This window comes from Marmota marmota, unplaced genomic scaffold (assembly GCF_001458135.2).
Source record: "Marmota marmota marmota unplaced genomic scaffold, marMar, whole genome shotgun sequence".
Taxonomy (NCBI): Eukaryota; Metazoa; Chordata; class Mammalia; order Rodentia; family Sciuridae; genus Marmota; species Marmota marmota.
In genome coordinates, this window is record NW_025999977.1 from 55,373,151 (window position 1) to 55,400,155 (window position 27,005).

Below are 27,005 nucleotides of genomic sequence, written 5' to 3' on the forward strand. Positions count from 1 at the left end.
GAGTTAACAGGAGACCCAGGGAGCACATGGCCTCAGATCACACTTCCTGGCTCTGTTGTCTGAATTGCTTTGTGTCTCAGTTTCCTCATTCGAAAAACCCTTGGAGCCCAGGACCTGCCAGGATCCGTGGAGATTAAACTTAGCCCGTTAGTGGGGGATGGGGCACTGGTCGCGTGAGAGCTGTGCCTGTTCCCTGGCATCCTGGCTCCTCAGTGTGGGCCTCTCCCACCTGCTTCCTGGCTCCAGCTGTCCCCACCACCCTCCATGCTGCCCAGAGGGATCTTTCTGAAACACTCTTCTGTCTCCTGGAATACAGCTCTGCCTCCTTAGAACAGCACAGGAGCCCAAGGGGCCTCTGCCCTCCTGCCTTCCTCCTGCTGTCCCCCCGAGTCCCTAACCTACTGTCCCTCCTGAGGCAGGTGGTTCTGTCCTGAGTGCCATCCCCACTGGTGCCACCTGCCGCCTCATGGGCCCCAGCCACCTCCACTTCCAGCTCCGGCAGGGCCTGCTGCTTGTCTCCCTCAGAGGCACCGAGAGCCAGGGTTTCTCCAGGGCAGGGCTGAGCCGAGCTGTCCCTCGCTCCCGGGGCCTGGCTTGCCGGCGGCCTCTGGAAGGCCCCAGAAAGTCTCCACTGAGTGAAGGGATCTGGTTTCACTCAGCAGATCTGTGCTCCTCCCCACACGCGCTGCTGTATTCAGAAGAATAGATTCAGATATTGAAATCTGCCGCTTCACCGGTGCGATGGTGACTCAGGGGATAATTGCCACATGGGGGCTTTCCAGCAACCTAGTTAGAAGAAGCCGCACTGCAACCTTCCCACCCTCGGGGTGACCTACTTCTCAATTCCTGTAGCCTCAACATCCATCGCTGCAGAATTCTGATGAGCCCTGGCAATTTCACTGCTGGTGTTTGATGAGAAAAGGGAATTGAAATGTAGGTGACTGATTGGGACCGACCTGGAGAAGCTGTTGGAGGTCGGGTTCTTTTTGATGACGGGAGCTGGTCTGTGCGAGGGGACTTCCTGGGACCCTGCAGCGCTGCCCAGAGGTTCTGATTGTTTCCCGAGGTTGGGGAACATGAAGGCTGCCCTGTTACCCTGGCCTGGGAGATAGAGGGGCTCTCGCAGCCGCTCGGGGTGAGTTTTCCAATCGGAATGAAGCATCTTTAGCTGTTCTCCACCGGATCCTTATTTTGCCTCTCAGGGCTGAAGTTGACCTTGAACTCCGGAGTGCTGTCTGAATGAGCCGCGGGGGGCAGGACTGGCAGCGCCTAGGCTGCCGGGCGACCCTCCTCCACCAGCAGCAGACCCCGGGGGGGGGGGGGTAGGGGGGTGTTTGGGCAGACGCAGAGAGAAGCAGTGAGGCTCCTTGGCCAGGTCCTTCTCCTTCCTTTCTCCTAACTCTTAGTCATCAGGAGGTCCCCTCCTCTGTGCATACTTTTCTGAAAATCCCCATCCCTGTCCCAGGCCACGTGGACATAGACCTCCCTCCTGGGCCTCCCTGCGGCCCTTCCAGCAACTTCCTTGATTGTGTTTTCCTGTTCTAGGCTCAGCTCCCACAGGCTGGGCAACCCTTGGGGGCAGGCAGTCTGCTGATCACTCCTCAGCTGGGCCAGGGACACTGGACCTATGGCAGATGCCACAGAGTGAGTACCAGTCCTGGCTGAGCTAAGAACAGAGCAGAAGCTGGGCTCTGCCCTGAACGGACAGAACCCGTTCTAGGGATAAGGCCAGGACCAGGCGTTTCAGAGCTCCGTGGGTTTCGTGGCATACGTATATGGAGGAGAGCAACTTGGAGTGGCAGAAACAGACCTTTGGAATGTGACTTCCAGGGCTGGGACCTGGGCTTCCCGCCTGACTCATTCCTTATAGGGGGAACTGGGTGGCGGCTGTCAGGCAGGCTGTGTGCTGGGTTCTAGAAAATATGCAACACACCTCGTACTTCAGGTGCCCCCGTGGCTTTTCATCTATGGCTCCCAGTGCTTGTGCACATAGGGCCAGGCCTGTAGGAGATGGAGTTAGGCAAGACCTGGTCTGAATGGTTGCTAGGTCTTTAAATTGGACGGTTACATGACTTCTCTGACTCAGGGGTCTCATCTAGTAAGTGGGTTTAATAATATTGTCCATATATCCGTGGAAAAAACCTAGAGGAATGCCGTCTGGCAGATGGAGGCATAAAGAAAATGTGGTATAAACATACCGAGGAATGTTATTTGGCCTTTAAAAGAAACTGTGATACGTGACACGCACAAAGCTTAAGGACCTTATGCCGAATAATGGTTAGAGAAAGACAAGTTCTGCATGACGTCACTCACTGAGGCATCTGAAACAGTCAAATGCATAGAGTCAAGGAGAGGGGATAATAGCTAGTTACAGGAGGCAGAGAAAGAGGGGAAGTTACTAATCAATGGGCCAAAGTTTTCAGTCAAGTGAGAAGAAAAAGCTCCAGAGATACAGGCATTGCTGGAGCCCACGACAGTGCCTGGCACATGTGCACAGATGTTAAGAGGGCAGGTCTCTGGCTAAGAGTCCTTACACAACACAAAAAAGCCCCTGCACGGGAGTTACAAGCATAAGCCTGGCCTGTGCTATGATATCAAGTAAGTGTCTGATAATCAGCAGCTATTCATTGCCATGTTGTCATTATGAGATGGTTAGATGCGTGAGTGACAGACAGGGTAAATGTTGACCGATGGACACAGAGGGAATAGCTACTAGATAATGATATACGGATTGACTTCTTTTCTAATCTCTTTGAGCCTTGAACTTTGTGGAAAAGACTTAGGCCTTGATTTCTGACCTTCACAAATCACAATACTGATTAGACTTTGTTTCTGTTAGGTAAGGCTAGATAAATGAGCTACTGATAGTTTTTTTTGGAGTCAAAATATATTTTCATTTGCTAATTTCTGTCAACAGGCCAAAAGCTTTTCTTAAGTAAACAATTATGTTTTTAGGGAAGTGTAAGTTAAAGTGCTGTTCCCAATTTTGCTAAACGTGCACGCCCTCTAACTGTCATTTATCCGACACGCACTCGGCTCTAGTTGCTGCTAACCCACGGCGCTCTCACCAGCAGACACACGGGAACGGATGCAGGCTGCGAGCCAGAGGGGCGAGGCGGAGCCCCTTGCAGCCCCTGCCCTTCGCCCCCCACAGAGGTCAACGGAAGTAAGGAAGTGACCCTCCACGTGTGCCCTTCAGTCTCCTAGGGTGAGGACCAGGGGATGAATTCCAACTATGAGGAAAACAATTAAATGCTTACAAAATTTGAAGAAAACTTAGGAAACCTGTTTTAGCTGTGTAATGGAGCTGTCACCTGTTAGCTGAGGGATAGCAGGAGCCTCTTCCCAGAGTGCTCCCCGGTATTCTGCCTTTGCCCTAGGGCCCCCTAAACCAGATCTCAGGGTCATCAGTGTCTCCCTCCTGATCCAAGACTGCTGCCTATGCTTGAGCAAGCTGATGTCCCTGCCTGCCTCAAGAAGGCCACTGCTCATGGCAGGGGACCACCACCAGGGGCTCCCCAAATTTTCAGTCTTCAGGGGGTTGGGGGTGGTTGGCTTCCTGTAGAATAGGATGAATGGACTGTCCCCAAGACCCTAGGTCTGAAGGGGTCTGCTGCCCCGATACCCCTACCTCATGTCTCCTGAGCATCTCTGTGGCTCTTTTTCCTCTTGGGGCAAAAAGCCGGGCCAGCGGGGAAGACACCGTTGTCCTCTATGCTCCACTGTCCTCCCGATACAGGATAATGGCTCCCTTGCAAAGCACCCATGGTGCACACGGATCCTGCTGTGAGTGAGTGAGTGTGGTGCCGGAGCCACGGCGGGCGGACCTCAGCTTGTGCCTAAAATCCAGTCACGCTCTTGAAGCGGTGAACAATGACAGCAAGACTAGGTGATGACTTCCTGGAGAGCAACGTAGCAGGACTGACCAGGGGCCTTAAAACGCTATAGCCTTTTAACTCCTAGGAATTCACTTTCAGGAAATAGGTTTTTAAAGATCTAGGTTTAAGGATTTTCATTTTAAAATTTAATTGGAGATCAACAACCTTAATAACCAAGATAGAAGATAAATAAATCAATAAATCCTGGTATTTACATACACGTAATAAACTATTTTAAGACCATGAAAGTATAAAGTATAATTAATGATATAGGAAGATATTAATGTTGAGATATTGGGTTGAAACTATTAGATATAAAATTGTAGGTATAACATCATCTCATCATGTGAAAAGCATAAAAGTGTACGTGTGCGTGTGAGTGTGTGTGTGTGTGTGTGTGTGTGTGTGTGTATGAAAGAGTCATGTGCCAATTAAAGTCTCTAATGCTCAACCACATATAGGATGATGGTCCCATAATATTATGATAAAGCTGAAAGATTGCTATCATCAAGCAGCCATTGTAACATTGTAGCTCAGTGTCACCATTCACATGTTTGGGGTAATGCTTGTGTTAAAAACCCATGTGGATAGAGGGATACTTACCCTGTGTTCTGGCTGCCTACAGAATTCTGCGCAGTACCATGCAGAGCAGTAGGCTGTGTGTCGTAGTCTGTACCACCCAGCTTTGTCAAGGATACCCTGGGATGTCCACACAAGGTCACGATCCCCTAAGAACACATTTTTCAGTCCTCCTGGACCCTCAATGCTCAGAGGCTGCCAGGTGAGCACCTGACCATGCTTCTTCAGGGAACCACTGTGTCACTGTTTCCTGGCTGAAAGGAGGGCAGACGGGTGATGGGCCGTCCTGGCGACAGAAATATGCACCATTGCAAAATAATCTCATGCTGGCACGGTTGGCGCGTTGCGGGCAAGAACAACATAGCACAAGGCCAAATGCAAATTGTTTTAAAACACACAAATGAGCTCGGTTCAGGTGGTGCCAAAGAATTCTCCATTTCAGCAGAGAGTTATTTTGCGCACTTTTACTATGATCTTCCAATAAAAACGCAACTGTTCGTGGAGTCATTAAGCTACACTTTTAGAAGCTGCTGTCAAGGAAAGCAGGCCACACGTTTAACCTGGTTTGCAAAACGGATCTTATTTGCTTTTGTCAAAGCCACATCAAACCTTCAAATCTGTGGGCTCTCTTTTTCATTGTGAAATCATTACTCTGAACATTTAGAATCAATTTGATTAAGTGGCAGCACTAGCCACACAAGTGCCTATGAGCACTCGGGTAAGCGATGGGGCTCCTGACCTCAAGGAGCTGCCAAACAGGGTGCTGTTGGGAAAACAGGGCTGTGGGTGCCATGAGGGGTCAGCAGGTGGAGGATGTGGAGCCCACAACCAGCGTCTCGGCTGTGCAGGGCTGATTCAGCCTTCCACCTGTGCAGTGCCTGAGCTGAGGAGGGCCCTATCCTTGCCTTAAGGTTCTGCTGTTACAGTTCTGAAATCTTGCGTAAGTATAAACATGCAACTCTGTATTTTCATTCTGCGCCAAGTCTGTTTCATTTTCTTCCTGGACACACAGCCAGACCACAACTCTGTGTGTCCAGTCCAGCTTCCCTTGCAGTTGGGTGTGGCCAGGTGGGTGCCATCATATCAATGGAATATGAGTGCCACCTGCACACCTGGCCCATTAGCATTTCGGTGCAGGGTCCTCTGAAGCACACACCTGAGCTTAGTCCTAGTGGTGCAGAGAAGTTCTGGAGAATTCAGCAGAGGGTTATGCCATGCACTTTCATGTGGTCCAGCAACAATACAAATGTTTCCGTAGCCATTGGGTTGAACTTCTAGGAGATGCTCTCAAGGGAAACGAGCCACTCTCCCTATTTGGCTAATTGGGGTGTGACTTTGGAAGTCACAGGTTGAAGACAGCACAGCTTGGGCCTGGACCTCTGAATAACTGCATAGGGCAGAGCTTGCTGTGTCTCCTGCCTTGTCCCAGCCACTGGAAATGCCCAGGACTGTTACAGGAGCACAATGTGGGCATCTCTCTCATTGGGAGCTGAGGTTCCTGCAGCCGGGCCTGGGATGGGGCCCCTGGGATGGGGCTTTCTCAGAAGGCTCTCAGAAACTTCCTCTCTCAGCTTGTCGGCCAGAGTTGTCTTATATCCTTTCCTAACCTGTCCCAGCAAGGGGAGAGGAATTGTCATGATCAACCTCAACTAATAAGGACTTACTCCCTGGGTGGGCCACTTGCTCCACATCGATGGCTCCCCACATCTGGGAAAAGTGCACTTCAAATAGTGAGTGGTGAGAGGGACTTGCCATGGGGTAGGTGGTCGACAGTGTCTGCCATGGGGGAGAAAAAGGAGAGGTTTAAAAAATAATAATGAGGTAAATATTTGTTTTCTATTTTGTACATGTACAAATATGCAACAATGAATCCCACCCTTAGGTACAACTACAATGCACAATAAAAATATAGAAAAAGGAAAAACCAAAATAAGAAAAAAGTGTGTTTTGAAGCTTCTAAAGACAGAGAGTGACCAAATCTTTTATTACTATTTTTTGAGCAATAGATTATTCTTATATTCTTGCACACGGAACGGTTGTGTGTCTGTGTGTAACACAATTACACATGTTTCATTGGTGAGACAAACCTTCACCATAGCTTTGAAGTTTATGTAGAAATAAGAATGCACCATGGAGATCTAATCCACAGTCGCATCCTCAACACTCTTCCCTCTCGATGGACTGGGAGCTGGGTGCAGCCAGCTGTCAGGCCAGGAGCTGTGCAGCAGCGGCCGAGCGCTTTGGAGTGGTCTCCATTTCTGGACAAATCATTTTCCCTTTTAATGTTTGGTTTCTCTACCAGGAGTGAGTGTCAGAGGTGGCACGTCACAGCACACCTGACATTAGACTGTATTGTTTTCATAGCGAGGGTTCATTGTGACCATCAGGGAGGCTGGGGAAGAGCTGGTCCACACGTTCAACCACAGTAGCACTCGTCCGCGCTTCAAGACCCACTCTGTCGCATTTTGTCCAGCAAAGTTTCTAGACAACGGCCTCACGGCTTTGGTCTTTTGCCCAGAACTGGGTGACACACCACCCTTAGCTCCCAGGGAGGCTGGAGACAGAGAAGCAGCTGGCAACGTTGGCTTAGGTCACTTGTGGTCCACCACTTGGAGCTGGGCCCATGGCTGCTCTGCACCAAAGTGGGTTCTTCCAGCAAGAAGCAAGGGAGGAATGGGCCTCCAGTACGCAGCAAAGGGCGCAAGAAATGCCACAGTCCTGCGTCCACGGAGAAGTCTGGGGTGAGTTTGTCACAATCAGGCAGCTGGGATTTCAACCTCTCCTGGAGGTTCAAGGAGGAATGTTTATGTTGATATACGCAGTGCTGGGGTTCAAAGCCAGGAGCTCACGCTTGCTAGGCTAGAGTTCTACCACTGAGCCACATCCTTAGCTGGTGACCTTTTTGGATACAAATAAGAATCGTAGCAAGATGAAAACCAGAGCAGAGTTCACATCTCAGCTGATGCTGCTTCCACACTGAATCCACAGTCTTCTTGCAGCCGATGTTTGATCCTCTGTGAATCCAGCCCCTATAACTTGATCAGATTGTTCCTGATCTCTAGGGTGGGGCCCAAGGGCTGTGGCTGATGACCTGTCCCATCTACTAGACCACCAACAAGCACTTGACCTTCATATCTGAGCTCCTCCTGCCGTCTAGCATCTTGCTTCCCTTGACTCCCCTGCACTTCCTTCACATTCTTTGCCTCCTAAGTGATATGGACAGCTCTCGTGATGTGACTTAGCCACGGCTTCAGTGATTGCAAACTGCATGTGGCTAGTGGCTACTACACAAACGGTGCAATTCTGGAGGACAGACACCAGCTTTAGGAACTGCAGAGCAGACCCTTAACATATACCTACTGAATGAATACAAACAGCCACTCTGCCAGGAGCAGGTCTTTCTTAAACAGAGGGTGCAGGGTCGACCAGAGAGCTCTGGAGCAGTGTGTGTGGTGATCAAGAACTTGAACCCGCATTCTCAGCCCTTGGGTGTGGCTACATTAGGAGTTGACCCAGATCCAGTCACTCAGCCTCTTTGTGTCTCTGTTTCCTCATCTGTAAAGAGAGACAGCAGTGTCTGTCTTCGAGATGCTGAGCAGATTAAGTGACCAGTGTAGACAAAATGCGGACTGCCTGGCACAGGGTGGGCGTGTAAGAAGCCATGGCTGTGGTGATTTTAAGCTAGACATTCTGTGAGTCATAGGGAGACTTGGTTTTAGTGGTAACAGTATAGTTTGGTGAGGGCAGCGCTGGTCCTCATGATTGCTGTGTCCTATTAACAGGACTCTTGCAGGATTCTACCTGCTTGGGAACTGTCCTGGGGACCTCAAAGGAATTTGTGGTGTTTCTGCTTTGGGCTATGGCTGGGGTAAGTCACACTGCCAACCCTCGGGCCCAGTGAGCAAGGGTGCCAATGAGGCCGTCCTGGCTCTGGGAATCACCCACGGCTCATTGTCCTTCCAAAGCCTGAGGGCTCGCAGGAACAGATCAGCTTGTGCAGCCAGGTGCCTTCAGAGCAGGCTGGAGACCTGACCTGCTCCGGCCATCCCTGTCCTCCTGCCCAGCCATCCCCACGTGCTCCACCTCTCCTCTGTCCTCCTCCTCCGCTGCCCCTGACTTTTCTCCTAAATCGACAGACTTGGAACTTGGTAGTCGTAAGCAATAGAAACCAAGTGTTTCATTATCATAACCCAGTTTTGAAAACGAAAAATGGGCAAAATGAGCCAGACGCATAGTGGCATTAAGGAAAGTAAAGGTTAACTTAATTAAAAAGCTTCTTTGTGGTATCAGGCAGGAAGTGAAACAGCTTTAAATGGCAAACATTTCTCAATCATTGAATGCACCAGTAATCTTGGCATTCTTTCCCCTTTGTTCCCTTAAAGAAAAAGAGTGCCCAGACCCAACTCAGAGAAGATGGGAGGAAGGATGGAGTTGGCGCGTTGTCCTGGGGCCCTGAAGAGCAGAGTCCCGGGCGAGTCCCACCAGGAAGCTCTGCAGGGCTCGAGGTTGGAAGGAGTCTCACGTGCAGGTTCAGTTCACGTCCTGCTGGATGACAGTGGCTGGGTGGCCCCTGGTGGACTGTGGGCTCTGTGTCACTCTCTCTCTCTGTGTCACTGATGGAGGCACCATAGGTGTGGGATTTTCTATGTTAGCCTGCAAGTCCACTTGCTGGGGACAGCAGCCCTCACGACTAGTACGTTCTGCTCTTGCCAAACACCGTTGTCCAGATTTCTATGCAACTTCGTTTCTTTACACAGAAAATAAAAACCCAGAGAAGCATGATTGGCTAAATCTTTTCCTGAAGAAAAAATTGCACTCACTTATTGAGTGCCAAACCCATAGAAATGGAAGGGAAGCCGGAAGATGGATGCCACTGATAGACTCTTGCTTAGTTGCACTTTTTAAGATTTATTTATAGATGTCAAACAGGATATGGCATATGGGAGGTGCTCAGTAAGTACTCCTTAATTGATTAAAACAGAGAAATCTCTTTGGAGATCTTTAAGGAAAGAGGTACTTTTTAAATAGTGGTTGATTTTAATCAGTAACAGAAATGGTGTCAGATAGATCCAAAGCTGAGCTAATACAAAATAGCCCTCAATTGTATTGACTTCAGCATCTTTCTTAAAAATTCTAAGAACGGCTTGCCACATCTTCTCATTAGCCTTTGTCCTGCTTTGTGGTGGCGGGTGGCAGGCATTCTGATAGGCACCCGGAAGTCAGAGGCGCCATAGGCTGGGGCTGGAGTTCAGGTTTCTGGGCGCCCAGAGGCATCCCTCCTAATCCTGTCTCTGTCCTTCTCCGTCTGGTGAATACCCCCAGCCTTGAACCTACAAGCGGGGTAGCTGCTCCCCTCTCGCCTGTTCCTACCCCTGGCCAGAGTGAGTCCAAGGCGCTGTAACTGGTCAGTGTCTGTCTTTCCCATGTCAGCTCCTCAAGGGCACAGACCCGGAATCATCCATTTTAACCTCTCGGTAGCCCCCACAGTGCCTGCAGTAACAGCTTGATAAACCGCTGAGTGGATGAACGCAGAGCAGATCTGTTCCTTGGTGTTGACGATGCTGATTCGGTTTGTTGCTGGTGTTAGTCTCGCTTCTTGTCATTCTCTTTTCTCCCTGAGATAAATAATGCAGCCAGAATTCTCACCTTGCAAAAAGGCTAGCCGACTTCTAGAGCTGTTCTGTGGGCTCTTTAAAGACAGACTGGAAATACCTCCTCTGTTCCCCGGGGGAGAGTCCTCAGTGAGGGGTTGGAAATGCTGCAAACCAAAGAACTTGCCCTTGAAGTTAAATGAAAAGGGCGTTGTGTCGTTCTCTTTTGATTTCCATCCCCAGCATTGTCACTTGCCTGGCAGGCACTGAGCAGGTTGGAAAAGCTTGGTGTCCCCCACCCCCTCCTCGTAGGTAGAGATAGTTTACAGTTTTTCCTTATTGGTTTTTCCTGCTTCAATGTACTTGAAACAACATTTTTGGATCTGGAAAAAGGCTTTAGCACTGTCCCAACAGCTAGCAGGTGACTTTGAGCTATGCCAATTTTAGGGAAGTATTTTTTTAAAGGCCTGACAAGAAGTGGCTTCTTTCTCAGAGGCCCCTCTTGCAGAGCTGTGCTCAACAATGGCCGCCACCGCAGCCAGCAGGACTTCTTTGGCTCAAGTTTCTGCAGCGATTGCTCCTAGGTTGGGGTCTGGGTAGCACTCTTTTCTTGCAATCCACCTGATTATTCTAATGCACACCAGACCTGTGATTCCTGGTTTGATAAAGCCCCAACGGTTAAGGGGAAGTATTGTCATCTCACCACCTGGTTTCAGGAACAAAGTACTCACCCTCCAGCGCTGTGAGCCATTTCAAAATAACCTTTGTTCAGGGATCTGGAGGGCCCAGTGCAGCGGGGACTGTCCTGGGCGCTGGCTGGGGGTAGGATGGGGTTTCAGGTGTGCAGGACTTCCACTGTTGCCACGGAGACAATCATCATTTGAAGAAATCTGCTGGGAGGGTGTGAGGGTGAGAAACCACTAGAAGTCGTCTGCCTTTTAACAACGTGTAGGCACCTGTGCCCTCCCCAGACTTGCCCCGGCCTGTGGGTACTGGGCTCTGGAAATAAAAGGAGAACTGAGCATGGTCACTCCCCTTAAGAAACACAAATAATTCAAGTTTCAAGGCCCCCATGCAAGACTTCAGGGGCCCTCAGAGCCTCAGTAATTTTGTATGTGCAAGAGCTGTGGAAGGTGAAGGTGCTCTTTGTTTGATTTGGGGACACACAACACACAACTCGTTCCTGGCTGCCATGAGGAATCCTATTCTGGGATTTTTCCGGCTGTAGATCACTCTAGTTTTGGGAACTTAACAAATGGATGACCTTGCCAGCTCTTCCTCATTGAGGACTTACTCTGTGCCGAAGGCTTTACCCACATCGTCGCCTGTATACTGTGTACCGTAGAGCCTTTATGTGCCGCCTCTCCTGTTCTTCCTGTGGCAGTGCCCTCTCAAGGCATACGGTGAAGGACCTGGCTTTGCTTTGCCCAGTGGATGGGCACTCGGGGCACCCCTCACCGGCAGCAGCTGGGCGCCCTGGCCTCAGGGCTCAGGAGGTCCATCCGTCTGACCTGTCTCCCTTCCTCAAGAGGACTGGTTGGGGCTGTTTCCCAGGGTGTCACCTGGTGGGAGAGAGGTTGGGGATCAAAGGCTTTGGCTACCCTGTGCATGGCCAGCGGCCAAACCCATGGGTTCATCCAGCTGACTGGGCTCCAAGGAGCACTTCCAGACTGGAGTGTGGGCTCTGGCTCTGCAGAACGTCTTGCAACAGAACCACTGTGGGAAGAGCTGCATTTGGGGTCTTCTGTGGGTGATCCAGCAGGCACCCCCATGGGAACCCAATGCCTGGGGGGTGTCTAGCTGCCTGTGGAAGGGGCCAGGGACCGTGGTGCTGCCACTACTGTTAAACTTGGTTTCTGGGCATGGACTTCTTTGTCCTGAGGGGCAGGCTCCATTGACAGTCTGAGGCCAGTCTCCCTGACTTTGGCTCTTTCCAAGGATTTAGACCTGGCCACATCCCTGAAGAGTGACTCTCTGGTGACAGAGAGGGGAAGCCAACAACTGCAGCATCATCGTCTCAGTGCACTACCCGATGACACCTCTGGCCTTGGAGGGCCTCTTGTTGTCCATTCTGACAAACGACAGACGAGGGAGAGGCTGTGCAGTGGCGGCTGCTGTGCCAGCCTTGGCCCCACCAGGACTGGGAAGGGAAGCCACTGGCCTCTCGGCCTCACCCTCCACGTCTGCAAACTGGAAGTGAAAATGTCCATGTTGCATGGACAAAGAGCAATGCAGGTTTTGCACTGACACCAGGTGGATACTCCATGTTGTCTTCGTGTGATGATAAGGATCTCATATGAACCCAGTGCTGTAGGACTTTTCAAGTGCACAGGAACTGGAAGCATCTGATGCCACCTTGAAATTGTTATTTGGATATAGACTGTATCTGGACTCCTATCAGATTGAGGCCCATGGAGGACAAGGACTGAAGACCACACCCTGAGCCGGAGCTCGGGTGGAGGTGCTGAAGCTGGTCAGTACACTGACCGGTACCTGTCATCCCAGCCAAACCCGAAAGCCAGGTGCCAGTTTTCAGGAACCCGCCTGGGGAGTCTTCTCCTAGCTTAGGGATAGATGGAACTGGCAGGCATGTGCTCTCCCACCCTGGACAAGGGCCCCGGCCAGGCCGGGGTCTCTTGCATGCTTCACGCTTCATAGGGAACCTAGCAACTTGCCAGTTTCCCAACCAGGGTGGAAAGCTTGCTTTAGAAACCTCCCCAGAGATGCGGTGTCGAAACTCCTGGTCTTAGAGCTCAGCGTGGAGGGGAAGTGCTCAGGAGGTGCTGGGCCAACAGGAAGTGGGCGCTGTTTCTAGCACAGAGGATGTGGCTCAAGACAAGGTATGAGAAATGAAAGTCAAAAGGGAGGAGAAGTGGATCCTGAGGTGCCTCGAGGACAAGGAAGTGGCTTTGTTGGCAAAGGTGGTGGGACAACAGCTCCAGGAGAAGAGTCAGGGGGGGCCTGGCCTGGTTTTCCCAAGGCTTGCATGAGGGGGGTGTTGCACCTTGGGTGGGACGTTTTACGTGGAGCTTCTTGGTCAGTGCCAGTGGATCGCACGAAACCATCCCGACGAGAAGTGCACTGTGCAAGCCCAGACTCCTCGGGCTCAAAGAGGCTTAGTTTGCTGGCTTGTGCTTCGTTGGGTAGCACAGCAGAGTGGGGTCAGCTTCTCCTGGGGGCAGCTCTGTTTTTCCTTGACATTGAGGGGACACATAAAATCTACCAGCCACTGAGTACCAACCACATGGTGAGATTTACAGACATTCAATTACTTCATTCTCATGGTGACCCACGAAGTAGGCAAATGATTATCCCCCACATTTTACAGAGATGAGGCAGCAGAGAAGAGTGCCGTTTATGTAACTTGTCCAAAAGTAGAGATAGGCTAGCAAATTGATTTGCGCTCAGGTCTCTCTGATGCTAGAATCAAGATTTCTTTTTTTATTTTTTTTTTTCTCCCTGCGAAGTGGTTTGCTCATGTATAGATCTTGTTTGGAAATTTTCCTCCCCTACATAAGAGGTCATTTTGGTGTGGGGGGGGCAGGGTCATGGGCTCCTGAAGCACATATGTAAGTCTCCAATGTCAACAGAACTATCTTAGTCTGTTTGGTATTACTATAATAACACCCCCAAGGCTGGGTTCTTTGTAAAGAAAAGAGGTTTGTTTGGCTGACTCTTTGGGAGGCTGAAAGTCCAAGATTGGGTAGCCCCATCAGTTCAGCCTTTGCTGAGGAACTTCTGGATAACTCAAAACAAGGTGAATGGCATCACAATGCAGGAGCATGCGTGAGAGGCCTGAGTGTGAGCAGAAGGGGAATCGTGTTGAGAGGGGAAGGAGGAGAGCAAGCCATGTTCTTTTGGTAACCAACTCAGCCCTGTGAGACCCGACTCACTCCCGGGGGCGAGACCCGGCCCACTTCCATGGGGTGAGCATCAGGCCCTTTCTAGGAGGTGCCCCAGTGACCCAGTCACCTCCACCGGCCCCTCTCAACACTGCCCACTGGGGCCAGAGCTTCCTGCACAAGAAGCCTTGGGGTCCACCACATCCAAAGCCCTGCCGTAAAGAAACAGGAGGCCAGAGGAGGCCAGAGGAGGCCAGAGGAGGCCAGAGGAGAAGGAGACCCTGACAATTTAGAAGCTGAATGGACTGACACACTCTGAATCTGCCTCCTGAACAGAAGCCCACGGGAGCAGGACCGTGTTGCCTTACGTGGTCAACATCCCTCCTGCTGGTGATGTCCCCGTGGGAATGGAGGACCCGTCTGGACATTCTACACGCAGACATTTTTTCTTACCACAAAGTCAAGACGTAAAACAGCTCCCAACAATGTGTTGGAAAGTCTGACCTGGGACTCCCTCCTTTCCGCTTTCTGCTGAGATATTCTACCCTGAGGGCAGTCATGTTAGGAGCCACATGGGGTGACATCCACCGACCCCCCAGAGCCCTGGTGCAATATTATCATAGTTATTAATAAGAGAACCTCATCCCACTGGAAGGTGGCTCTTTGTATATGTTTAAATAAGCTCACAAATGCTCCTGCGCAGGGGCCTTTCAGCTCTCGGAGGTGAAGGGAGCTCGGCCTTCATCCAAACCCCCTCATCTTACAGATGGGGAAACTGAGGCCAGCAGAAGGTAGGCTGACAGTTTCCAGGCTGACCACTGAGTTGGTGGCAGAGCTGGGACTACACCGAAGTGTCCCAATTCTTTTCCAGTTCAGGGTGACATATCTGTCCCACAGGCCCTCATACGTAACTGTCGAAGGTGGCCAGATCCAGATGGAGTTCTCCTTCTGCTCTGACGGCCTGGCAGGGAGGCATCTTTGGTTACACCAGGGAAGCACAGTGGCTTTGCTAGCTGAGACACATGCTGGGGATGAGGGTCTGGTCATGGTAAGGGAAAGGTGCTCTGGCCCAGCATGCACACGGAGGACCCCCCCTGCTGTGGAGGTGGCCAGAAATAAGGGCCACCTGCACCCCAAAGACTATGGAGCAGGTCCAGGAGGAGGGCAGGAAGGGAACAGAGATCCACAGGCAGGCGGACAGGAGAAGAGGGGACAGGTCATGGAGGAAGAGTCAGGGGGACTCTGGGGTCTCCCTGGGGAGACCCTGTGTGCAATGAAAGGCGGCTTGAGGGGAAACTCGGGTTTGTGTCCTGTGCCTCGCTATGTGCTTGGGCCCAGCTGGCCGGGGGGACCTGCCATCATGGGTGAGATGGCTGCGGCACTTTGGAGCAGGTACTGCGGAAGTTCTGAGAGCAGAAGTCAGGGTCTCACTTTCAGGTTTCTCCACCTCCGAGGTCGATGTGGTTAGGCTCCAAATTTAGCCTCTTAACCTTTGGGGCTTGATATCCTCAGACGTTTCTCCCCGGCCCAGAGAGTCTAAAGCCCGGGCTGCAACCCAGGCCAGGCAATCGCCACCTGGAGAGCCTTGGGTAACAGAGCCCCTTAACCTCTGGGAGCCTCAGTCTCTCTGTTGGCCAAGTGACCCTTCTTCCTGTCCCCAGGAAATCGGACCCAACTGTGTCAAGGGTAAGATTGTAGTTCAAATTAGGGAGCCAAAGCTCCTGCCTGTCTCTGAACTTGCGTTGACTGCGGGTTTACTGCAGGGGCATGTCCCGAGACAGGGTGTGTCTCTAAGGAGGGGGATGGACCATCCTGGGGCAGCAGGGAGGGAGTCAGGGTGTGTCCATCCACGACAGGGAGAGCTCCCCTGTGAGACATGGGTCCCCTGGATCAGGACACATCAGTTCATAGCCTTCCTCCTGCTCTCAGTCTGACCTTCAGGAGCTTCTGGACACAGCGGGGCTTCCCAGGCAACGCACCTACAAGGAGCAAACGTCTGGCCACAGGAAATAGCCACTGATTGACCTGGTGGTCAGGTTTCGTTTGGGCAATAAATCACTATGTTAGCATTCTGGTTTCTCTGCTTCGGGGCCCTGTGGGTTGGTCAGATCAGTCAGCGCAGCTCTCAGCTGTGCAGCCTCTGACCCCGATGTCCAGCGATGTGACCCTCCAGTCCCCAGGCCACTTTCTCTTCCCTCCCCACTGCTGCTTCTGCCCCTCATGGCCGGCCACATTTTAATTCTCAAGGGATGGCTCTGGGTCTTCCGTCGGCCCTCTCGGCTACATCCTATCAAGACTCCTGGGGAGGAACGGCCCCAAGGGGAGCCAAAGGCTGTTGGCCCTCAGATGCTGACTGAGTGACTGAGCGCTCCATGGCTGCGCGTCCTGGGGACACAGGGGACCAGGGGACGCAGAGCTCTGTCTCTGGGGTGGAGGGAGGGACCCTCCTGAAGTTAGTGGGAGGAGCGTCACACCAGGGGCTCCTGGCCTGGCTCCTCCAGCTGTGCCCTGCGTGGTCACATGTCACTCACAAAGGGAAGCAGCTGGAGTGGGGCCGCGGTGTCCCAGACAGGAAGGTTCGCTGTTCCAAAGTCTCCCGCACCCCCTTCTTTCAATCTCCAGAGTCAGAGCAATTCCAGGAATTTGGACAGATAACCTTGAAACTCACAGGCAGAAGTGAAGGGCCCAACGTGGGACGGTTTAAAGGAAAAGAGTGTGATACGGGATTCACTTGGCAAAGGCTCACTAAAGAGCTGATGTGACTCAGCACAGCACTGGGGCAAGAGTACAACGTGGGTCAACCAAATGGACCAGGAAACCCAGAAAATGACCCGTTTGAGAAGCTGGCCTCAGACAGAGAGGTAGGATTGTGAATTAGTAGGAGAAATCCAGTTTGCCATGGACCATGTGATTATTTATATAAGTGAAAAGTTAAATCAGATCTTATTTAACAAAATCCCTGGAGGTCAATTTAGAAAGATGAAAGAACTATATGGAAAAGTGGCAATATAGGAGACTTCTTCCATTACTGGCCCAACATCGGGCTAAGAACACCTTTGAACAACATATAACAAGCAATAGCCGTCAAGGCAAGATGCACAAGTTTGATATTAAAATGAAAATTTGCCTACAGTAAAGAGAACCATATAATGGGGGAAGATATTTACAACAAATATAACCAATCAAAAACAAGAGCTAAGAATAGAATCTAACAAAATAGTATGGCAGTTCCCAACAGCTTCTGCGTGGCAAAGGAAATGATTAAGAATTTGAAGCCAGGTGCGGTGGCACATACCTGTAGTTTCAGCGGCTCTGGAGGCTGATGCAAGAGGATGGCAAGTTCAAAGCCAGCCTCAGCAAAAGTGAGGCACTAAGCAACTCAGTGAGACCCTGTGTCTAAATAAAATACAAACTAGGGCTGGGGATGTGGATCAGTGGCCAAGTGCCCCCAAGTTCAACCCCGGGTAACCCCCTCTCAAAAAAAAAAAACTTGAAGAGGGGGTCTACAGAATGGGTGATGATCTTTTCCAGCCACTCCTCCAATAGGGGGTTAATATCCAGGATATATAAAGAACAAAAACAAAACAAACAAACAACCAATCAGAAAAACCAGAATAACCCAATTTATAAATGGGCAAAAGAACTAAATGGACATTTCTCAAAAGAAGAAATACAAATGGCCAACAAGAATATAAAAAAGTGTTCAACATCTGTAGCAATCAGGGAAATGCAAATCAAAACTACAGTGAGATTTCATCTCACTCCAATCAGCCTGGCAATCATCAGGAATACAAATAACGACCAACACTGGGGAGCACGTGGGGGAGAGGCTCACTCACACAGTGTCAGCGGGATGCAAACTAGTAAAACCACCTTGGAGAGCAGTGTGGGGATTCCTCAAAGGATTGGGGATGGAACCGCCACATGACCCAGCTGTCACACGCCTCAGCATTTAGCTGAGCTAAAATCAGCGTGTTGTGGTGACAGAGGCACATGGGTGTTGACTGCAGCACAATTCACTGTAGCCGAGTTAGGGAACCAGCCCAGGTGCCACCTGTCACCAGGTGAATAAAGAAAACGTAAATCACACGTGGCACACGTGCACACGCTCACATAGACACACGCACACACACAAAATGGAGTTTCACTCAGCCATAAAGAAGAATGCAATGATGGCACTTGCTGATCAGTGGATGGAGCTGGAGAACATCATGCCGAGTGAGACAAGCCAGATTCAGAAAGCCGAGGGTGGAATATTTTCTCTCTAAGGTGGAAACTAGAGCAAAACAAGGGAGGATCCCATGACAATAGAAAGGAGGTCAGTGGAGGAGAGGAGGTGGGCTGAGGGAGACAGCAGGAGGAACAGGAAAAGGGAATAACTCAGAAAGAAGTCGGCCACATTACACTGTGGATGATGAACGCACCACAGTGGATTCCACAGAGAGCACCGGCTACAAAATAACCAGTAAGTAGAAGGAAGGCCAGTTGAGCAGAGGGAGAGGGGAACATGGGTGGAGAGGGGAGGGAAAGAGGAGATATTAGGGACTGAAATGGAGCAATTTTTTTCACAGAGGTGAAATTATGACCAAATGAACCCAACTCTATGTCTAACTGCAATGCACTAATGAAAACTAGAAAACATTAAACACAGAGTTCCCTCCTGATCCAGGGATTCCCTGTCTGGGTGTGTGCCCGATGGAGCGGGGAGCAGGGACACGGAGAGATGATTTCACCAACATTCACGGCAGCAGCCTTCTCAAGAGCCAGAAAGCAGAAATAACCCAAGTGTCCATGGAGATAAATGGATAAGCAAAATGTGGCCCCCCCATACAGGGGAGTAGGATTCAGTCCTACCAAGGAGGGACCTTCTGGCCCCTGCTTCCTGGTTGGACGTGGAGGATGTTGCTAAGTGGAGTCAGCTGGCCACAGGACAAATACTGCACGATTCACGTCTTCACTGTGCAAGTCCAAGTCACGGGGATAGAAGGCAAAGAGAGGCAGAGAGAGGAGGCTGGGGAGGGGGCAGAGGGCAGTTATCTTTCAACGTGGACAGAATGGCAGCTTGGGAACTTGAGAAAGATGCGGCAGAGGATGGCCGTGGGGGCCGTTCAGCACTGTGGACGAGCTCGGTGCCCCTGGCATGTGCATGTAAGATGTCTGAGTGACGAGGCTCATGTCTCGCTGCAGCACGGATGGACCTTGAAACAAACATTACACCAAGTGAGAGAAGCCAGACACAAAGATACGTCACATCATGGAAACTCCATGTCTACAAAAGTCCAGAAGAGGCAAATTTAGAGGGAGAGAAAACACATTAGTGCTTGCCCAGGGGTGGGGCAATGAGGGGACTTGGGGGGTGGTGGCCAAAAAGTATGGGTTTGGTTTTTTTTTTGGCTAATGAAATAGTTGAAAATGTGGTGGTGGGAGCCCGACTCTGCAGACACCGCTGCTGGGCTGTGCTCCGAGTGGCTGACCTAAGACTCATGAATTATTTCTCAACAAAGGGGTTACCAAAGCATTCAGAAATAACAAAGAACAAAGAGAAAATGAACATTCTGGTGGCCCTGAGTGGAAAGGCCACTCGATGCAGACCCTTTGGCCCAGTTTGGCAATACCTGGCCGATGCCCAGGGAAGCACCCCTTAGAATCAGTAGTCCCCCTGTAGGGACAGACCCCGGGCAGCTCCTCATGTCTGCGAGGGGAGTTATGTGTCTTTTTTGTTTTAATTAGTTATACGTGACAGTAGAATGCACTTATGCACTGTGATACATCATACATAGATGGGATATAATTTCTCATTTTTCTGAGTGCACATGTTGCAGAATCACATTGGTCATGCAGTCACATAGATACCTACAGTAATGATGTCTGTCTCATTCTACTGTCTTTCTTATCCCACATCCCCTCCCCTCCCCTCCCATCACTTCCCTCTACCTAATCTAAGGTAACACCATTCTTCCCTAGTGCCCCCCTCCTTATTGTGAATTAGCATCCACATATTAGAGAAAACATTAGGCCTTTGGTCTGGTGGGATTGGCTTATTTCACTTAGGTTGAGCCAAGAGGCTGGGCTTTGATGGCGAGTGGCAATATTCTCCAACTCCAACCATTTATTGTAAAATGCCATAATTTCACTGTTCTTTAAAGCTGAGTAATATTCCATGGAGTATATATACTATATTTTCTTTATCCATTCATCTATTGAGACACACTAAAGTGAAGGCTTTGAAGCAAATATGTCAAAGTGTTTAGAATCAGCAAATCTCACAGGTGTTGCCATGAGTGTCGCATTATTCTATACTGAATGTGTGTTTGAAATACCTGATGGTTCAAGAAGCATCTGGGACCCCCATGCTGCTGTGCACCTAGGGTCGTGCATGGCTCCCCATGTCCCTCAGAGACAACCTGAGTGAGAGGTCCTCCTGGGCAAGAGCCTGCCTCCGGAGGGTGAGGGACTTGGGACTTGGGAGTGTTTGGGCCTCCTCAGCTTCGAAGGCCTCACACCTGGCATGGCAGGGCCATCGATGCCAAAGAGGGAGAACTGTCACCAAGACGCTCAGCTGGGCTGAGGGACTGACGGGTGAGGGAGAGGCGGTGTCTTCAGCACCTCAGGAGCTCTGCCTGTCGGGTCCCCAAGCTACCGGCATGAGATGCTCGGCCTCCGCCCGCAGAGCCGGCTCAGCACGGGGCTGTCTGGGAAGCTCCTTCTCAACCACGGTGCAGTGACACCCTCTCTCTAGTGTGACCCTTGGGACATTTGGAGGGAGTGACGCTCATCAAACAGCGATAAAGAGCTTCCTCTGCATCCCTTCCTCAAAGATGGTCTCAGCGGTGTGGAAGCAGCAGGAGTGAGCGGCCCTGCTAGGCTGAGCCCAGAGGCGGGCTTTGATGGTCAATGGCAGAAAGAAAGAGTAACTGCTCCTGTTTGGCTGCTGCAATTCTTCTGCTGCTGCGGGCAAAGGGTAGTCAGTCGTTAACAGAAATGAACGATAAGAGAGTTCTGAAGAGAGCAGTGTGTGTGTGTGTGTGTGTGTGTGTGTGTGTGTGTAGTCATCGTTTTCCTCTTCCAACTGAATTACTTGATTTTGCCCACACACAGGCAGTGAGACACCTACTGCACTGCCCACGAGCCCACCTGTGACAACCGCGTCACTTGTGATCCGCCAGAATGCACCAGGCACAGTCTGAACCGTGGAAAGCCTGCCGCTCACTTGCTCTGCGTCCCTGCACCAAAGGCCTTCAACCGTGGTCACTTTCACAGCTGACACCCTGCAGCACTTACCCGAGTCGACTGCTTGTCAAATGTGTCAGGCCTTCGAGTGATGACCGAGAATAGGTTCAGTGTGATCCAGAGGATGTGAAAACAGTGCCCAATCTGAGCCCAGGCGAGTTGGGGGTGCTTTCCTTCAGCGCACTGGCCTTGAGTCCATTTCCTATTACCTGCAATGCCGAGCAGTAAGGTTGGTTCTGAATCAAAATCAGATTCCCCGGGGGTTCAGCACGATGCTGGAGGGTCCTTACTCCCTCCCGAAAGGCTGCCTGGGAAACAGTCTTTAAATCATCCTTGCAGAATCGGGAGACACCCTGCCCTGTGGGGATTTACTTTAGCAATCCCACCATCTCATCCCATCCTTCATCCTTCCCCGTGCAGAGAGCCATGTGCTGAAAAACAGAGTCTTAGTTCTGACTTTAAAAATCGTCACATAAGATATTTCTCTTACGATGTTGGACCAGCTCTCCATCACACATTCCATCCCGGAGGAGACAGTTGAGGAGAAGTTTGTCTCCCCATTACCCCAGGGAAATTTTTCTCCTTGAATGCCGTGAGTTGCATAGCGATTGATGATGCTGAGGAGTGACAGTAGAAGGCACAGGGCTGGCCTGGGCCTCCGTCCATTTGCAATGGTCCTCCTGGCCCAATGGCCAGGACACATTTGTGTGGCTGCTTCAGATGGGGGAATCCATGTCTGAAACCTGTAGAGATGTCATAATCTGCGACAGGAATGGGAAATTGGGGTTAAAAATCCGGAGCTGTCTGTAGCTCATTCTTTAACCTTAGCAGTTAACATTTCTTTCTTTCCTAAGCAGGTGATTTGAATGCAGCTCACCAGAGGATTTTTTTTTTTGTCTTTGGGATTTCTTTTATGCAGCTTTTTATTTTATTCCCCACTTAGTACTTAAAGAGACACAACTTTGAGAGCATAGTCGCTCTCTGGGAGTCCTCTAAGCCGAAGTCATCAGCAGCTGCATCTGGCAATACAGCAGGTTGAGCAGAGGGCGAGAGGGGGCACTGCTTATGATGAGGACAGACAGAGTGCCCTCGTCCTGGTCCCAGGGTGGGGGACACTACTCTGGGGAGGCAGGGCCGTGGTATCCCCCATGACTTTGACCTGATTTCCGTGCCTCTCTTTGCCTCGCATCTAACCCAGCGGTGGGGCTGCACTAGCAGCTTCTTCCTCTGCCCCACAGGCTCTCTGGGTTCTGGGTGAGGAGGGCCTCCCAGGACCTGGCTGCTGACAGGGGTCCCTGGGTTGCCCCTGACCCCGGGCACTCCTCTGGCTTATTGTTGATCATGAGTGCTCTCCAGACTCTCCCTTCTGGAGGCTCTGCCCGGCCTTGGTTCCCATACCCCCGCTCCCGTTCCCTGCTGGATTCCAGCCACAGCTCCACGCTGCCTCGTGTCCATGAGGCGCTGGTCTCCCTGGCCCTGACCGGAGCCCGTGAGTCTGTTCCCCGCTGTTCCTCCATGGAGAGGCCCTGCCAGTGGAGAAGCCGATCCCTGCAGCTCCCCGGGTGCTCTTCCTCCCCGTGGGTGGTGGGAGAGGCTGGGGAGGAAGGTGGTGTGAGGAGAGGGAGAGGCTCCCAGGGAGCCAACGGATCTTTGAAAGTTGCAAGTGCTGACCCACTGGGGGTCTCTGCTCAGAAGCCTCCCAAGCTCTGCTTTTTGTCTAGATCAATGAAAGGTCTTGAGCTTTCCCTTCTGTTCTGTGTTTGGTTGGAGCTGTTGAATGTCTGCACAGACTTCAAGGTCAAGGTCAGCCACCTGCCAAGCCCATCACTACAGGGAGCACAGCTTTGGGGCAGCACCAGCAATGGCAGCTCTCCACCCAGGGCTCATGCTGTGGCCTGAGCAGAGCACAGGATGCCTGGGCCTTGGAGCCATTCAACTCTCAGGGGGAGAAAGCGGAGCCAAAGGGACTCAGCTTCTTCTATCCAGACTTGAAGGTCATCGTATGGGGTGTCTGCGTTTATTATTCTCCTTGCTTGGTCCATTTCCAGATCTTGAGTGGCCACAACATCATGCAAGTAGTGACCATCCCCCAATCCCCTGCAAGGTGGCACATGTCAAGGCCCCAACAGCCTGTATAGGATGCACCCAGCACGATGACTCCAGCATCCTCTGTAGGGTGCACACAGCAGCAATGACACCAAGATCTTGTACAGGATGGCACATAGTGGTGACAGCCTCAGTGACCTCTTTTGTTCTTGAGAGAAAAAGCAATGTGGCTTCCCAGGGTGATCGACCAGCAGCCCTGGATTTGCCTAGTGGAGGCCGACTGGCCTGACATTGGAGATTGAAAATGCCCCTTCATCAGCACACAACTGCCCCAGGCTAGTGCTGCAAAGATTGAATGATCAGTTCCTCTAAACTGAAGCAAATAGAGCGAGCCACTCAGCCACCGTGCCTGCAAGGCCCAGTCTGCCTATGTGGCCTCTGCGAGGAGTAAAGGTCTCACGACCTTCCAACCACAGGGTCGACTTCAGGGAGGCCATTTGAATGGAATCCCACCCAGCAGCTCCAGCAGGGCTAAGAGTCAGCAGTCGCAAGATGCTGCAGGCCATGGCCATGACTCAGACCTCGCTTCCAGGAGTGAAGCTCACCCATGTCCAGCCTTCTCGCTTGGTGGAGGCTGGGGCCACAGCCGAGCCATCTGGCTGACCTCTGCTCTTCCGGTTCCTCCCCTCCCCTGCCCATCTCTGAACTGCAGCCCTGGCCTCTCCTGAGGGGATGCTTGTCCCTCTGAGCCCCTTAGTGTTTGGACTCCTTCCGTGGCGCCTGCATCCCGCAGCCACTGCAGCTCTTTGGGAAGGGGTACAACACATTGCAAGTACTGCCCTTGCCCACTCTTTCCTCTCCTTGAACTCTCCACCTGGAGTCCTGTGAGAGGGGGGCAGCTGGCCCCACTGTTCCAGTGAGGTCAAGTCCCTGCCCCGGCTACTGACAAGCCCCACCAGCCCGCTCCTCTGCGCATTCCTGCTCTGGTCACAAAGGAGTTGCCTTAGAGACCCACTGTAGACGGAGGGAGTCACTCACCCAGCTGGCGAGGACTTGGCAGCTCCGCTGAGAGTGCCGTGCTACACCTGGTCCCCTTGGGCAGGACCCAGAAAAGAGACATGAAGACATTGGCCCTGCCCACCTCGATCCACTTAGGAGAATAACCCACATGCAGCCTGTGAACAGGCAAGACAGCCTCATAATTAAATGCTAATGTGAAGGACTGGAAGCGGCACTGGATTCTGAGGCGGAAGAGATCCCAGAGGGCTGGAGGAGGCCGAAGGAGTCCGCAGAGAGAGTGGAGCCTGAATTAAGGTTTGAAAGACCCGCAGGATTTGGAGGAGGGCAGAGAGCATTTTAGGCCAGGAAAACGAATCACTCAAAACACTGCCTCCTTCACGTTGAGGACAGAGCGCCGCTGTCACGCCGTCGTGTGCTGGGCCCTCTGACGTCACGGTAGGCAGTCTCCTCGGCTGCCAAAGTGGCTGGGTATTTATTCAGACTCTAAAATAAATTGGCCTATTACATCAGTTGCAAGGAATCTCCTCTGGACAGTGACTAGATTGGAAGGATCTAGTTCTTTGGCAAGTTAGAGGAAACTTAGGGCTAATTTCCCTCACTTTTAAGGGAAGAGGGTCAGTCAGTCAATAATAAGAGCCTGCTGAGGGACATGGGGGACAGAGCAGGGACAAAATGAAAGTTGATTGTTAATGAACAGACCTGGGGGGTAGGGAGGAAGCCCCTGCCTAGGGACAGGGAAGCTCCCCAGCAGTAGGTCTAGGACATTCTGCAGACTACAGGCTTCTGCAGAGCTTAAAGGGAAGATGGTGGGGTGAGAGAAAAGGGGTCATCCCTGATGGGAAGTTGGGGTACAGCGAGGGGGGAGTGGGGCCAGCAGCAGAGGGCAGGGCCAAGACAAGCATTCCCAGGGGCACTGCCCTGCATGTCCCTTCTTGACAGGGTTCTTGGTGGCCTGAGCAGAAAAAGAAAAATCAGGTTAGTTTCTTGCTAAATGTATTCAGCTGAAAGGATTTTTTTCCCTTCAAATTAGCCCCTGTTTTCTGGAATGAAGGTGCCAGTGGCTCAAAGCAGTTTTACCTGACCATTGAAAGTTAGAAACTTCATGAGAACCTCAGATTTTTAAAAAATTTTTAAAAAATAAAGTCTAAAAGTCAGGGAACTGCTGCTCCAGGAACGCAGAGAGAAAAGGGACAGGGTGGGGGACAGCTGAGTCACTCACCCACTTCCCCCAGCAGGTCCTCATAGGCCTTGGGACATGAGCTTAGTGCAGAGACCCGAGGGGAGTGGACAGAGGGCGATGCTCTGTGAGGCAGGGGCACTGGTCAGAGGAAGCCAGGTGGGTTCCCTGTGGAGTCCTGGGAGGCTCACTTCTGCCCATGGAGACGTGCCTGGCTTCAGGGCGGGTCTCCTGGACGGTCAGCAAGGGCAACGGGTGGGAGAGAACTGGCGTCCACACAAACCTGTCAGCTCTTGGGGAACCTTCAAGAGGAAGTGGTGTAGGGAGGGCCAGAGCAGAGGCACAGCGTGTGTGGGTCAAGTACGTGTTTACTGAGCACCTAGCACAGGCCCCACGCAGCGCTAGACAGAGCCGAGCTTACTAAGCCACGCTTGTTTCTCCAAGGTAGATGGTGTCTTAGGGCCAAGTGAAATCGACAAGTGATTTGAAGTCACTCTTCTCTCTTTCTGGTGGCTTCTCAGAATCGATTGGGTAGACTTGGCTCGTCACATGCCCACAGGTGAACATGCACTGTGTGCCCGAGGCCTGGGTTGGCCTCCTGCCTGCCCTTGCTGGGCACCTGTGAGCACAGGAGTGTTTTAGACTATTAGATTAATGGAGATGTGTGTGCACACACATATACACATATGTCCTGCCCCTCTTCCTGGTACCTGTGGCAATGGTGTGGGCAAGGTGACACCTCACTTTAGCACTAGATATGACACGAAAACAAAAATGACCTACAAAACCAGAGGCCGAGGCAGGCAGGCAAATGGCCAGTGGGCCTCCAGCAGGACCCTGTGAGACGCCGTCCCTTGCCACCCACAGGGAAGCCTGTGGAGAGGAGAAAATGACTCAGAGGTCGCTGGCTTTTCACTGGGCCCATACGTCACATTTAAAATGCACTCATTCTCTCAGCTGGAAATTAGGACTTCCAAGTAATACAATCAGTGAGAAAATAACTAGTAAAATCAATAAGAAAATAAATACGGTAACTGAGGGGCCAGGATCCCTGGAGTTCAAGGAAATGTCACAGAAACCAGGCAGAAAATGTGAGGTGTCTTCCTGGGGTGGAATTTTTATGCTGATTATATAATTATTATTCAATGTTATTTAACACCTGGAAAATTGACTTGTTCAGGGGGCAGACAGTGGGCAGACAGTGGGCAGGCAGACAGTGGCATGGGGATGGGATGAGGGTCTTTCATAGTCTGAAGGGGAATTAAAATTGCTGATGTTAAAAAAAATTGTTAGATGAAAACAAGGACATTATATATAAACATGATTTTTAAAAAATATGTTCATAAATATTGGTAATAAAAATACATCTGTATTTTACAAAAATTGCTGTTTTAGATCAATGGGGTAAGGAGAAAGAAAAAAGAAAAAAACAGAAACCAGAGAAAAGTCCGGAAACCGATGGGATCCTAAACATAGTACAGTAGGCAATAGAGGAGAAATATTTCTCCAAGTAAAAGCCAAGAAGATAAACACCAGGTAGGCTGCACCTGTTTTCCTTATCTCACCTGTTGGGAATGCCAGGGCTGGTTCCTGTTTATCCACACCTCCCGCAGGAGGGGGCGTGTTCCTGCCGACCATCTGC

The 27,005-nt window shown here is 51.2% G+C and overlaps 2 long non-coding RNA genes across 2 annotated transcripts; both read left to right on the forward strand.

The window, feature by feature from the left end:
• The first annotated feature begins 997 nt into the window (after window positions 1–997).
• LOC125617276 lies at window positions 998–4,121 on the forward strand. The gene is made up of 4 exons (XR_007348254.1): window positions 998–1,135; window positions 1,546–1,644; window positions 3,072–3,208; window positions 3,740–4,121. It is a non-coding gene; the product is annotated as an uncharacterized LOC125617276 (long non-coding RNA).
• A 3,575-nt stretch (window positions 4,122–7,696) lies between these two features.
• LOC125617277 lies at window positions 7,697–9,236 on the forward strand. Its single transcript, XR_007348255.1, has 2 exons — window positions 7,697–8,325; window positions 8,840–9,236. It is a non-coding gene; the product is annotated as an uncharacterized LOC125617277 (long non-coding RNA).
• Window positions 9,237–27,005: the final 17,769 nt, after the last annotated feature.